The sequence below is a fragment of the Canis aureus genome, chromosome 1, assembly GCF_053574225.1.
Source record: "Canis aureus isolate CA01 chromosome 1, VMU_Caureus_v.1.0, whole genome shotgun sequence".
NCBI classification, from domain to species: Eukaryota; Metazoa; Chordata; class Mammalia; order Carnivora; family Canidae; genus Canis; species Canis aureus.
Genome location: NC_135611.1, coordinates 41,507,967 through 41,522,812, shown reverse-complemented (window position 1 = coordinate 41,522,812; position 14,846 = coordinate 41,507,967). Strand labels below are relative to the sequence as shown.

At 40.8% G+C, this 14,846-nt stretch overlaps 1 long non-coding RNA gene across 2 annotated transcripts; it reads left to right on the top strand.

Moving 5' to 3' along the window:
* The first annotated feature begins 796 nt into the window (after positions 1-796).
* On the top strand, positions 797-10,774 carry LOC144283972 (uncharacterized). Of its 2 annotated transcripts, XR_013352491.1 has the most exons (3): positions 797-1,182; positions 1,596-1,792; positions 9,582-10,774. It is a non-coding gene; the product is annotated as an uncharacterized LOC144283972 (long non-coding RNA). The 2 variants fall into 2 exon arrangements; XR_013352522.1 differs by lacking the exon at positions 9,582-10,774 and having other exon boundaries at positions 1,596-4,558.
* The last annotated feature ends 4,072 nt before the right edge of the window (positions 10,775-14,846 follow it).

Here is a 14,846-nt window from a genome sequence, read left to right as displayed (position 1 = left end):
AGAGGGAGAAGCAGGCTCCCTGTGGGGATCCGAATGTGGGACTCGATCCCAGGATCCTATCCTGGGATCATGCCCTGAGCCACCCAGGTGCCCCAAATAATCTTTTAATTAACTCAGTACTGGAATGTTAGTATTTCAACATGTAATCAATATAAGATATTATTGAAATATTTTACATTTTCATTAGTTTTTATTTGCCATTACTTAAAAATATATGTAAGCTAATACTTATACCCGTTTATATTTGCTCCCTTTCTTAGATAAAAGGTAGCACACTAACAGCACTCTGTGCCTAGCTTTTTAACTCAATACATGTGGAGGTCATGCCATCGAGATATATAGGTATCAATAACATTTGAGCATTTTCAAAAGTTTACAATCAACAGCTTCTGGCATTGACAGGAAAAGAAATTTTGTGCTGTATTCCTCTCATGGCAATACCCCTCAGAAGACACTTACCTTCCTCCTTGAAGTTCACACCACTTCAAAGAGAGCCAGTGGTTGCTTTTAGCTAATAGAAGGGTAACTCTGCCTCTGATTTATCTTTACTCTAAACTTCTAAAGGATCAGGAACTGTTACAATCCCAGAAAAGGATCTCAAGGAGAAAGATATTTGCCTTTATTTAATAATTGTACTTAATAGTTGAAAGCAGATAGGCCATAAAAGCAGTGGAAGCTGGAAGACAGCCCACAAAGTTAATTTTAAAAGATATTTATTGACTCTTTGATGGGTGTGGCTTTTTCTTTCTTTAGTACCTCCCCAGAAAGTCCTGAGCTTACATTTAACAACAAAGCTTCAGGCCTATCCCAGCTATTCCCAGCTCTCTGCGTGTAAAGCTAACCTGCCCTTGAGCCCAGGGTCCGTACTGAAGGCGGCTGGGAAACCCTTCTCCCACCTGCAGCATCATGACGCTGGCTGACTCTGGAGCCCAGGTGATGCCCTTGGTTCAGAACCACAAAGACATAGTTTGGGAATCGACGTAAGCACTCACTGGCTGTAATCCTGCAAACTCCAGATAGTGCCACCATCCTTGAGAAAATCTGTCTTCAGACTGCCTGACGAGCTGATGAGTCCTCTCTCCAAAGGAGCTCTGGGAAGAGGGAGACTTTCGCCAGAAGACACACTACAGAAGAATCCAAGACTTCTCTATGCTAAAGTTTCTACTGGAATCAACTCATTTAGTAAGTATTCCCTAAACAAAGGGCGTGATATTGACTTTTTTGGCTTTGTCAGTTGTCAAAGTTTGGCTGCAAATAGGAGAAACCATTTGCACCCTCTCATTTCTTGGCTTCCTCAGCTGGAGGGGTTCTCGGGGCTGTGGGTATTGTGGTGGCTCTTTCAGAATGTGCCAGGTCTGGCAAGGGACAAACATTGGACACAAATGTCATAGAAGGCACAGCATGTTATCTCTGTATATGCAAGATGTGAATAATTTCAACACGACAAAGAGAGAAAACCTGCCCAATGGTGGTGTGCTCTTCTATGAAACCTATCAGACCTCTGGTGGGAAGTCCATGGCTGGGGTGGGGCGGGGGGGCTTTTGAAGACGTCATCTTTGAGAACCTCTGAAAGGACTCCCTCTCTGTCTTTCAAGGTTTGTCAAGTAGCTGAGTTCACCGCACCGGCTGAGGCTGAAGAAAATATTCTCTAGGAAGACACAGGCAGGATGGTGCAAGATCTTTGTGGAACCGGATGGGTGTGTGACCCTGTTCTGATGTTTGATGATATTTCTCAACTCCTGAAGAATAAGGAACACATCTTTAAAAAAAAAAAATCATGAATCAACAAGAGGTAATAGCCCCAATGATTGTTTTATTCTTTTCCAAACCTCCAGTTTCTGTCCTTTCCAGAGTTCAGTCCCCAAAAAACACTCAGAAGGAATATTCAGAAAATATGGCTTTATCATAGAAAATAGAGCCTGATTCCACCCTTTGGGAGTCATTAAAAGCAGTAAACCAACAGCTAATCCACAGCATTTAACAGTAAAAAGTACCTGTTCTGTAAGTAATCCGGGAAGCTTAAGTTGATATGTGTGATTTGGGAAAATCACGAGTGCTTTCATTTGGGGAGAAGTTCATTCTTGTGTCAAGATGAAATCTATGCTCTCAGAAAATTCAAAGAATGCTGGCATATTTTAGTTAATCTTCTGTAGTTTTTACACCAAGTAAAGACTGTAGACTTCACATGTATTGTTATTATTCTAAATGAAAGCCAAACCAGTGCCATATTTGATAGGTATTATGCCTGAAGTTATTTTAAAATATTGTGTCATGTCTGGAAACTGATACAAGTCTCTGCATGATCATAGTTTTAAAAATCATTTAACTATTTTCTTGGGTTTTCACTAGTGGTGGAAAAGAGAAAACATGAATTAAAATGTAGTAATTACATACAATGTACTTCAGGATAAGAGGGAATGGAAACGCTTTAACAAAATGTGAATATACATGCTTTAAGCCTCGGAAGCCAGACAAGCACGTACATTGTAATGTACCAGGAACTCTGTGCTTTCACATATGTTAAAAAAAAGAAACCCCCAGGCCTAAAATGGTGTCACTTAGACCGAGTTTCCAAACTGGGGCTTAAAACCCAATCTGATTGCAGTTTCTACCCTCCCCAGAAACATGACCTTAACTGGTCAGTTTGGAAATTTTTTCTTTCCATCAGTGCCCACAGGTCTGCCACCTGGGTCCTCTCCATCCCCTGATGAAAGACAAGGTCATCTGTGTAATAAGACACCTTGCTTTTCCCTTTAGCAAACATCATGGTCTGGAACAATCCTTTTCTTCTGCTAATAACTTTCATGCCCCCACGCTCTGTCTATAAAAACCTTCCATTTTATACTTCTCAGAGCTCCCCTCTACTTGCTAGGTGGGGTGGCTGCTTGGTTCATGAATCACTTGGTAGAAAGCCACTTGGATCTTCAAATGTATTTGGTTAAATTTTTGTTATGTAGTACGTATAATGAGTGATATGTATTTTTTTTTCCTGAAGTGGTTCCATTTCCTTCCTTCCTTCCTTCCTTCCTTCCTTCCTTCCTTCCTTCCTTCCTTCCTTCCTCTCATTCTTTCATTCTTTCTCTGTTTCTCTCTGCCTCTTTCTTTTTGTCATACAAAATGACCTCATTTCACAAAAATGATCTCTTCTTTTCATACCAGGTTTTCTTTGGGATGTAAGTGTGTGTGTATGTGTGTGTGTGTGTGTGTGTGTGTGCGGGGTGGGGGTGGGGGGTTACCTTGCTTTTTTTCCTCTATCCCCAGGGAATTGTAACTCTGTTCCCACTCCATCTTCCTGGGCATAGTTCAAGCAAACAGACATCTTCCCCATCCAAACTCTAAGTGCCTTCTAATTTTTATGAATTATAGGGACTTTAAAGGTTTATTAAATTAGCTCATATAAATAAAAGTAATAAAATTCATATGCCAGATAAATCCATTTGTGTTCTGGAGGGGCTCAGCCTTACACAGCAGGTAGGTAGCCTCAAAGCCACACTCCAGCATCTGACAGGCCTGTCTCTTGCAGGCTCTCAGCTCAGAGTCCCCAGTGCTCTGCTGGGAGGTACATTCCACACAGTCTGGGCCTAGGGTATTGGTCCCTCAGGAAACAAAACAAAACAACTAACCAGATTAAAAAAAAATCCAAACAATAAGTGAAGGCATTTCCTATCCATGCTAGTCTCTTTTAACATTGATCAAAAACTTCAAACATTATCAATCCCAGTTTCCTCTATTAACAACATTGCTTACTATTTATTTGTCTTCTCCTTTCTTTAAGCCAACTATTGGTGTGTGTGTGTGTGTGTGTGTGTGTGTGTGTGTGAAAGAGTTTAATATAGTTATTTTTTGCTATATACACTGTTCATATCTCACGTTTTTCTCAATTGAACATTTCTCTTTTAACTTTATAGAGTTTCTTACTTGGGCCTAAGTTGTACATTTTTGTGAAATTGATGCTGATAGCATAAAAATTAAAAAAAATAAGTTTATGTCGTGGAAGTTTGCAAAAATGGCCACAAGTTTTCATGCCCCTTATTTGTGCCCTTTGCAATACAACTTTGCTGTGTGTCCCATCAAGTCGTTGACCTATTTCCCGACTCATGACCTGTATTGGCCAGTGGAATACAGCAGCAGTAAAAAGGTGCACCATTTGTTCTCTTTCCTAAAACGTTACCTCTGCCATGTAAAAAATCCAAGCCAGCTTCCTGGAAGATGAGAGACATGTGTCCTACTTGCCCTCAATCCATGCCAATATCCTGCCAACTAACAGACATGTGGGTAAGGCCACACCAGCCACTCCCCCTCAGCCCACCTGCCAGATGACCACAGCCTCCGGAACAGCCCAGTTGACATCAGCCACTCTTGTCCCAGATCAGCAGAATGGCCCAGATGACCTGCAGATGTGTGAGCAATAGTAAATGATTGCAGCTTTCAAGCACTCAGCTTTGGGACAATTTGCTATAAGGCAGTAAATACCTGATTCACTTATACACTTATATTTTCTTTGAACATTGCTTGTCCTTAACTCTTTAATCCATATAAAGTTTATTTTTGTGCATAGCGTGAGGTAGTTAAGGGGTTTTTTATTTATTTTACTAAAAGTATGGCTGATTTTCTCAACACTATTTGTTGAAGTTTCTTTCATCACTGATTTGAAATGCCATGGTTTTGATTAACTAAATCCCCATATGCACAAGGGCTTGCTTCTAGACTCTTAATATGTTCTGATTATTTATTTTCTTCTATCTGTGCTAATAGCACAATGTTTAATTTCTTAATTTTAGACTATGACTTGATATCTGGAATCTCCCTGTAAAATAATGTAGGAACCCAGTTATGAGAAATTAAGGGAGAGATTATTGTCTTAAATACTTTTGTATTCCCCTTAGAATCCACCTAGCTCCTGTGGTGATTGCAAAATATTTTTTGAAAGAGGAAACATTTGGCCTTCTATACTGTAAATCTGTGGCATTTAATATATAGAAATAAATTGGGGAGACTGTGGTTTACAAAGCTGATATTTATGGTTGTTATCCCTTTTTATCTTCACAACTCTCTAAGACATAAGGTTAGCAATATGAGAAAGGTTATATCATCATGATGGTGGAGGGAGAAAAAAGAGAAGGAAGAGAAGAAGCAGGGAAGGAGGAAAAAGCTAACATCTGCCAAGTGTTTACTCTGTGTTAGTGTCTATATTGAACGCTGTACATGCCTTGCCTTATTTCCCGCTCACAACAAGTTTGTGAGGTTAGTACTATTTATGTATCCCGTTTTCAGAAGAGAAGGTGAGATTCAGAGAAGTTAAGTAACTAGTTCAAAGCCACACAGCTTATGAGTCAAAATTCAAAATGAATGTGAATACAAGGGGAAAAAAACACTTAAAAGAAAATAGTCGTCTTCTCTGGCTGCTGGATCATGACAATTTCTATTTTCTTATCAGTTTTTCTGTTGACCAACTTTCCTGCAAGGAGTACACATTATTTTAGTAAATGTAAAATAGAAACATAATAATAATAATAATAGTGTACAAATAACCCCCAAAAGATGACACATTGTAGCTACTGGAATGTCCTATAAATTTTGCAGTGACACAGTAGAGAGTTTTCTCTCTCACACAGCCTGGCTGGACCAGTTACCAAGTGAGAAGGGGAGGGCAAGATGTGCCCAGCAGTCCATCCGCCAAATCATTACCCATCCTGCCCCATGCCCATCTCTCCCCTGCACTCATCATCAGAACATTGCACACCTGCCTGGGACCCTTGGATAACATTCTGGTCCTTACCTTTATAAAGAGTAGAACCATATTAGTGAAAGAATTTTTTACAAAAACAAAACAAAACACACACACACACACAATAGCTGACAAAGAAGTTTAGAAGGTACAGAAAAAATTCAATTTGACCCTGATTCCTATTTCTGCTTCTCAGACCACCTGTTGCCTGAATGTGAACAAGTGGTGAGTGTGGGCACTGTCTATACTTGCTATATTTTAATGGTTAAAAAATAAGTAAGGGTTGGTTTATGAATATTGGGACAGAGGTGACAACCTTTTACTACAGCCCAATAGTAAAACAGGATAGGACTTCTGAAAAGAGGAGGGAAAGGCAAAAATAATAATGACTAAATCATGAAGAAAAAAAGAAGGAAGAATGAACAAAAAGAAAAGGTGAAATAAATAAAAATCATCACCATGGAAGGGATGACACTGAGTTTCCTAATAGGTCCAGTAAATATGAAAGGGCTGAATTCTAGTGAAAAGATGAAGACAGGCATTTTGTGTGTGTGGTGTGTGTGTGTGTGTGTGTGTGTGTGTGTGTGTGTGTGTTTAAAAACTACAATAAAGTTAAAGGAAAAGGAGAAAGTAAAGGAACAAATACATAAATGTGGCAAATATACGACTGACACCCCTACTTCCTTCTTACTCGCACCTGACAAGGTGAAATTCATGGTGAAAGAACTCACAGGTCAAAGAGAAACGTCAGCATAGTGGGCTGCAACCTATGGTGGTGAGCGACTGGAGGGATGGGTGCTTTTGTCTTTATTTCTTCTCCTTTTTCTCCTTTCTTTTGATTTTTTTTTTTTAGTAACAACAGCCAGTTTTATTGTTGAACATTTACATCTCATAAAAATGATTAAATACTAAGATGATCCAGGAAGCCAGCTTGAAATGAATCGCTTAAAGATAAAACAGTATTATTTGCCAGGGTTAAGATTCCGGTTAGATTCTTAATTAGATTCTGATTAGATCCAGTTAAATTTATGCATAGTAAAATAAAAATTAATATTGAGGGGTGCCTGGGTGTCTCAGTTGGTTGAGTGCCCAACTCTTGGTTTTTGGCTCAGGTCATGATCTCTGGGTTGTGAGATCGAGTGCCCTGTGAGCCCAAAATAAGTCTGCTTGAGATTCTCTCCCTCTCCCTCTTGTCCCTGCACCAGCTTGCTGACACGTACATGGGTGCACACACATGCTCTCTCTCAAATAAATAAATAAAATCTTTAAAAAAAAATCAAAATTGAGAGGCTAGCAACTCTAGGAACAGAAATAGAGTACTATATCTTCCAGGAACAGAAATAGAGTACTATATCTTCCAAACAAGTGGAAGGGAACAAATAAAAAAAAAAAAACTAAAACAAAAGTTCAATTAAAAAAAAAAGGCAAGAAAGGGGGAAAAATGGTTGAACAAAGTTTAAAATGGTAGAGAAAACCCAAACTCATTCATTCAACAATTATACTATGAAGTACTAAAAGCCACGTACTATTTTGGGAACCAGGGATTCAGCAGTAAACAAAACATAGAAAATATCTGCTTTCATGAAGCTTCTGTCCTAGTGGCTGGAAACATAAAGGAGATGAATGAATAAATCATGTGGCATGTTTTATGATGATAAGGGCAAGACAAATAAATGCAATTGATACATTAAGGATGGGAAAAACTTGTCAAAAATGGCCTCACTGAGAAAAAAAAAATATATGAAGGAGGTAAGGAATTGAACCACGCAGATGTGAGGGGAAGGGCATTTTGGACAAAGGTAGTGCAAACATCCTGGGGCTAGCATGTGCTTGAGAAGGCTGTACAGAGCAGAGGGAAGGGTAGAAGAAGGTGAGGTCAGAGATGAAACAGGACCACATCATATAGGATCTTTACTCAAGTGAAAAGGGTCTCTCTAGAAGCCACAACGTGAACAGACCATAGGAAGAAAAAGCAGACACTAGTTGGGTGGCTCCCACCCAACTAAGAGAACTGAGAGACCACAGTTCAGACAGGTGAGGTGGTGGGAAGGGCTGGGGAGTCTGGGAAGATGGCAAAGAAGTCCACAGGATTTGCTGGCAGATTACATGTGTGCTGTGAAAGAGATGAGTCAGGATGGTGTTTATTTTGCACTTGGAGCCATGACAAGTAAATTAAATTTAAAATTGCAATTAATGCTAAATCTGAGATATATACTCATATTATCCCCAAGTGAGCTACAGGAGCCAGAGTTCCAGGCTGGTCCTTGGCCAGCGCATCACTCTGCAATGCTCTATCTTCCCTCCATTCATAGAAGCCTCCCGGATTACCAGAGTCAGGTTGCCCATTCCCTATGGCTTTGACCAACCCAGATGCCTGACCCAAAGCGAGTGCATGTGTTTGACACGGAAAAAAGTGCATTTTTACATAAGAAAAGCCAAACATGATCCCTTGGTTTTTAAGCTTCTCTCACAGAAAATCGTCATGTCACCTTGGAAGAGATTAAACTAGTGGAGACAGCAAATGACTTTACTTGGTGTCACCTTAGAAATGAACAGTCCTAGGGGCACCTGGGTGGCTCAGTAGTTGAGCATCTTCCTTCGGCTCAAAGTGTGATCCCAGCATCCTGCGATTGAGTCCCCCAACAGGCTCGCCTCAAGGAGTCTGCTTCTCCTTCTGCCTATGTCTCTGCCTTTCTCTCTGTGTCTCTCATGAATAAATACATAAAATCTTTTTATAAAAAGAAAGAAATGAACAACCCTATCCTTTACAAATCAATTAACATTTATGATGGAGGAAAAATCAGTAGGTGATTTTTCAACATATGTTGTGTTTAGGATTAACTGATTTTAAATTTAAATTACTTGTCACAGTTCCAGGAGCATAAGTGCATTGCAAATACTAGCTGTTTTTTACAGATAGATTTATGTATGTATGTATGTATGTATGTATGTATTTATTTGGGGTGGAGGCAGAGGGAGAAGGAGAGAGTACCAAGCAGACTCCATGCTCAGTGCAGAGCCTGGTGTGGGTCTTGATCTCACCACCCGGAGATCATGACCTAAGATGAAACCAAAGTTGAACACTCAGCTGACTGCGTCACCCAGGTGCCTCCCCCACCCCCCACAACAAGTACCATCTCTAACAAACTTTCTTTGAGAAGCAACAAAATTGGTAAAAGTTAACATTTGTTTACAAATTGTTTTCTCCTCCAGTGAGGAGATGGGGGCTGAGAAGTGGAAATATATAAAAACTTAAAGGCTAGAACACACCACCAAGAATTCACATACATGATGCCAAACCACTCTAAAGTTATCATGTAAGTCAGTGAGAAGATAAGAAAATAAAAAACTTAATTTTCTGCAACTTTTTCCAGGTAATTATTTTTTAAAAAGAGGGGCATTGTGTTTAATACTGAGAATTGAAGTTTATTTTAGCAATGGAAATTAGAACAGCATCATATCACTATGGGTGCTTGTAGAACTCCTTCCTTATCATCTGAGCTCCTGAGTGCCTTGCACCTGCCAGTCTATGAATGCCTCCATTTGCTGAACTGCCTGGCACCTTCCCTTCCTGGTACCTACACAAGAGCCTCTTGACCACAGCTAAAGTCCTTCCCACACAAGTTTCTTAGTTATCCCCAATTCACCATTAATCCATTAAACAGTGCCCATTCTCAAGCTTGAGCATTAAGATTCATGTAAGCAGTCTGTTACGTGCAGACCCCTGGGCTTCAGCCCCGGACTCCAGATTCAGTAAACAGATAGAGCATAGGACTTTGTTTTTTAACTGATTATCCAGGACATTCTCATATGTGTAATCCACTGACCATCTTTGTTTTTTATTTTTTTCTAGGGAGCCTGTTGCGGGACTCCATCCTAGGACCCTGGGATCATGACCTGAGCCGAAGGCAGATGCTCAACGCTGAGCCACCCAGGTATCCCCACTGACCATCTTTGAAGAAACACTGCTGTAAGAATAGTGTACATCCTTGCTACTCAGAGTGTGGGCCACAGACCAGCAGCATTCTGTAGTGTTTGGAGCTGGTTAGAAATGCAGAATCTGGGGCTCCACCTGAGACCCTTCTGAATCAAAATCTGCCTTGTAAGAAGATTCCCCAGGTTCTTCATGTTCACATTAAATTTTGAGGAGCCCTGATTGTATTACACAAAAGAAACATGTTGACCATATATTTTAGTAAGGGCTTTATTGTGCTTTGAGGCTTTAAACACATTTTAAAGTTTATTTTTTTTTTTTATTTTTTTGAGAAATCGCATACACTGTTCTCCCATTCTCCAATTTGGTTATTTTCTCCAGAACACAAAGATTTCTTACAGAGATTACTTTGTCTTTCTCTTTACAAAATAATTTTTGGGATATTGCTGGCTCATCAAGAGAACAATGTGCTATTTTTAATTTATTATAATTTTCTTAATCATGCATAGACAGTTCCTGCTCTAAATTCATAGAGGATTGGATTTGTTTGCTTAAGCCATGACATTGGGGTCATCTCCCAAACAAATATCTCATCTTGCCTGATGAAATCAGGAAGGTGCCTCTGGTGTCCAAGGGATGAAGTATCTCATGTACTGGGAGGGGACTGAGCTCCTCGGCCAGGGGAAGCCAGAACATCTGTTACAGGCATGATCCAGCCTGCTGGCTGAGCTCAGTCTGCAGAGGTGCTTAGGATGAAGCATTGGGTCTTCATCTGAAAACACTGCTATGGTCATCAAGATGTTTGCAATGGAATCCAGGACACACCCTGGTACTTAGGGAATAAGTACACACTTATGAAAAAATGATTAATATAATAGTGGGACCCAAAAGTTCTCAGGCTGGCTTAAGCCCTGACTGTTCTTTTGCTCATTTTTTTTTTTTATTCACTGGAAATAGACTTAAAGAGTATTTCAGGAAGAACATTTTTGCAAACATAAATCATCTGGAAGATTAAACAGAGTAGTTCAGATAATGAAAGAGATAGAAAGACAACACCATGAAGTTTGACTTGTATTCCAAAAGCATTGTGGATACTTTATGTCTATTTTAATCAACTGGTAATTTTCTTAGAAATAAAACTTGATATTTGGCATTTTGCTTCTCTCTTCCATTTTATTTTCATTTGTTTTAAAGATTTTATTTTTTTGAGAAAGAGAAAACACAAGCCGAGGGGGAGGGGCAATGGGAGAAGGAGACTCCTTGCTGAGCAGGAACCCTGATGTGGGGCTCGATCCCAGGACCCTGGGATCATGATTTAAGCTGAAGGCAGATGCTTAACCACTGGGGCATCCAGGGGCCCCTTCTCTACTCCATTTTAAATCCTTCTTTCTCTCTCACCTAGTGGGCTACAGGGAAGACTCACAAGATCATAATCATGAGCAAAGATAGAGTTTACAGTGCTTCAGTGCCTGGTGATGTGAGAGTCTTGACCACCTACTTATATCACTTACTTGAGAAACCCCATTCTCCAATCTCAATGTACTATTTCCACAGTATGACATATATCTCTGCTGCATCCTTTAGACTTACAATATGGTGGACCCACCAATGCCCACCTCATGTTCAAGCACCCTTCTCTGCTAGGACTCTTCTCTTTTCCCATCTCTGTAACTACTTTCTAAACAAATATAGCCATTGGCCTTTTTTAATGAAAAGAGCAATTTTTAAAAAATTATACAAATATGGCTACACAAAGTAAGCCAAATGTTCTTATGAAGTGGGAGGCCACAAAAATAGTTTGTTGAACTATGAGCTAGTCATCGACAGAGTTCTAATGGGCAGAGCTCCAACCTCTGGGCATGCTGGGAGTCCAGGTGGGGAAGGAGACCATGCTCAGTGGGAAAACCCCTGAGAATGGAGTTGGGGGATGGAGTAGACTGGGAGATCCATTGGGGATGGAAGAACATTATCTGGAACAGAATGTCAGATGCCCTACGAAAGGGTTAACAGTCCAAATCCTTGAGTCCAGGGGAAGAGGGTGACTTGCATCTGGTCCTTTTGGGGACAATCATCCAAGTAGTTGTATCCAGGTGTCCTTCTCCTTTATTCACTCTTTCGTCCTCAGATGAGTACAAAAATAATTCTAACCACCATGAAATGTGTAATTTCTAAGTCAAAATTTCTAAATAATGTTTAAAGATAACTAATTCTGGAAAAAGAGACAATGGAGCAAAGTCGGACGATCTTGCCCCAGATGTCCTGAGACCACTAGGCAGGATCTAAAGGGAGCCACCTAATAGCTGTTGAGGAAGGAAATACTTTTAAATGACTAACAGTCATCCTTAGAGCTAATGCATACTCAAAAGCGGTGACTTATTTCTCAGACTGAAGGGAACGCTTTCCAGAATGTGTTTTCAGGGCCAGCAATCCTTCCCACCAAAGGCTCACAAATCTGGACCCCATCACACTTTGTTACTCCAACAAAACAGACCTTAAGAGCTCAGGGACTGTTACAGAGGATGTACACTTCACATACATAGGGACAGTCTCATGTCTCAACACCAGGAATTCATCCTCAAATGTGCATTGCGTATGCCACGGGTATGTCTTTGTGCTCAGGCAGCTGCAGCCCCAGCCTGTGTCGCATCTGTGTGCCCTTGAGCACAGCCCAGAGCCCACAGGGCACTTAACCCTCCCCTCATTCTTCTGTGTTTGCCAAAGCCGAAGGTTTAAGTTTCTTTGTGTCTTTCCCTGCCTATTGTCAGATTGCTTATGGGAGAGGGTTTTGTGCTAAGCCTCAACCTATTTCACCAGAACCCTTGAGGATTCATTTGAGTTCCCTGGAGGGCTCTCAAAAGAGTGCTGGGCTGCCTCACCCCCGCCCCCCCACCATCCTGATTCAGTGGGGTTCCGGTGAGGCCCTAGAATTTTCATTTCTACAAGTTCCCGGGTAAGGCCTCTGCTGCTGATCTGCAGACCAAGCACACTTGGAGAGCCACAATCAGATTGGCTATTCATTCATTCAGCAAGTATTTATTGAGATTTTACTCTGTGTTACAGGCTGTACCAGGTGTTCAGGGTAAAACAATCCAAAGAGAAATGGAGTTGATAGTCTAGCTGGATAAACAGATGTTAAATAGTTGCATACATCATTATTTAGTTACAGTTGTGATGAGGAAAATTACTAGATACTGAGTCAGCAAATGACAAGGGACTTAAGGATATGAGAAAATGCTCCACATCACTTGCCATCAGGGAAATACAAATCAAAACCACAATGAGATACCACCTCACACCAGTGAGAAGGGGGAAAATTAACAAGACAGGAAACAACAAATGTTGGAGAGGATGTGGAGAAAGGGGAACCCTCCTGCACTGTTGGTGGGAATGTGAACTGGTGCAGCCACTCTGGAAAACTGTGTGGAGGTTCCTCAAAGAGTTAAAAATAGATCTGCCCTACAACCCAGCAATTGCACTACTGGGGATTTGCCCCAAAGATACAGATGCAGTGAAACGCCGGGACACCTGCACCCTGATGTTTATAGCAGCAATGTCCACAATAGCCAAACTGTGGAAGGAGTCTTGGTGTCCAGCGACAGATGATGGATAAAGAAGATGTGGTCTATGTAACAATGGAATATTACTCAGCCATTAGAAACAATGAATACCCACCATTTGCTTCGATGAAACTGGAGGGTATTATGCTGAGTGAAGTAAGTCAATCGGAGAAGGACAAACATTATATGGTTTCACTCATTCAGGGAATATAAAAAATAGTGAAAGGGATTAAAGGGGAAAAGAGAGAAGTTGAGTGGGAAATAACAGAGAGGGTGACAAAACATGAGAAACACCTAACTCTGGGAAACGAACAAGGGGGTCGTGGAAAGGGAGGTGGGCGGGGGGTGGGGGTGACTGGGTGACAGGCACTGAGGGGGCACTTGACGCGGGATGAGCACTGGGTGTTATACTATATGTTGGCAAATCAAACTCCAATAAAAAATATACAAAAAAATCAGCTAAGTATCAAAGGACACATTTATATTATTGATTCATTCATTCATTCACAATCCTCTTTCAAGAAAGTAAAATTTCCGCGTTGCAAATAACTTTTGGGAAATACCTTTAAGTTTTAAACAGTGCATATCAATCACTTGAGATGCTTTAATATGTGTCTGCTTTGAAAGGATTGATGGTGGGAATGTCTTTCCCCAGGAACCTGGTTTTAGTTTTGGCTGACATGTTATTAGGAAAAAGGAATAAAAGGAAGTTAGGGAAGTGAGCTAAGAAGGGTTTGGGGCCTTGGGTGCTGCATGGCTGAGCCATGCTGTGGATCTGGTGTTGGAGCTAGAGGCTGGACTTGTAGGAGCCAGCTCTAGAGGTGGGCTAGTCCCTGCTTCCCCTCCACAGGTAAGAAAGCTGGATCCCAGGGGATCACAAGGCTCACCCAGCACTGCTAGTGTTGGAGCTGAGACCCCAGCCCTGCTCTGCGGGACTCTGCTATTTGCCCCAGGAACCTCTGCGTGGCAGGGAAGCACAGCAGGTACAGAAGGGGACCAGGTGGGAAACTCCACTAGGCTGAGGATATGATGGACCAGAGAGAAGGCGGGGTCAGGGAGAAGGTGGGAACAGGAAGCACTTTGTCTCCAAAGGTAAGAGAACCATTGAATACTTTTAAACAAGAGTGCGACAAGTTATTAGCTGTGAGATTTGGAACAAATCACCTAATGTTCCTAAAACTCTCTTATCTAGAAGAGACAATGCCTTTCTCACCCACTGGAGAACCTGGAAATTCTCAAGTGAGATTATTAGCCTGGAATACAATAAATGTATACATAAGCCGTGGAATACAGTAAATACATACATAAGTGGGCTGCCTGTGTCAGCAGAATTGGGTCCCATCACTAACCAAAAAGTCACCTTTCTGGTGCCATTTCTTCATCTACATAAGGATTTGACTAAATGAATTGTATGATCCTTTCCATTCCTAACATATTCTAATCCTAGGTAAGTTGAAAAAAATATTTGTAATTGTTATTATTATTTTTAAACTCTTTGCTCTTCAATGGAGGAATCAGTCCAGACAGCTGCACAGGAAAAACAGATGTTTAAAAATACATTTTGTGGATAAAGTGTATTTATTTCCCTTTTCCTGGTTCCTTTTGACCTGTGGCTTTCTTTTCTTTT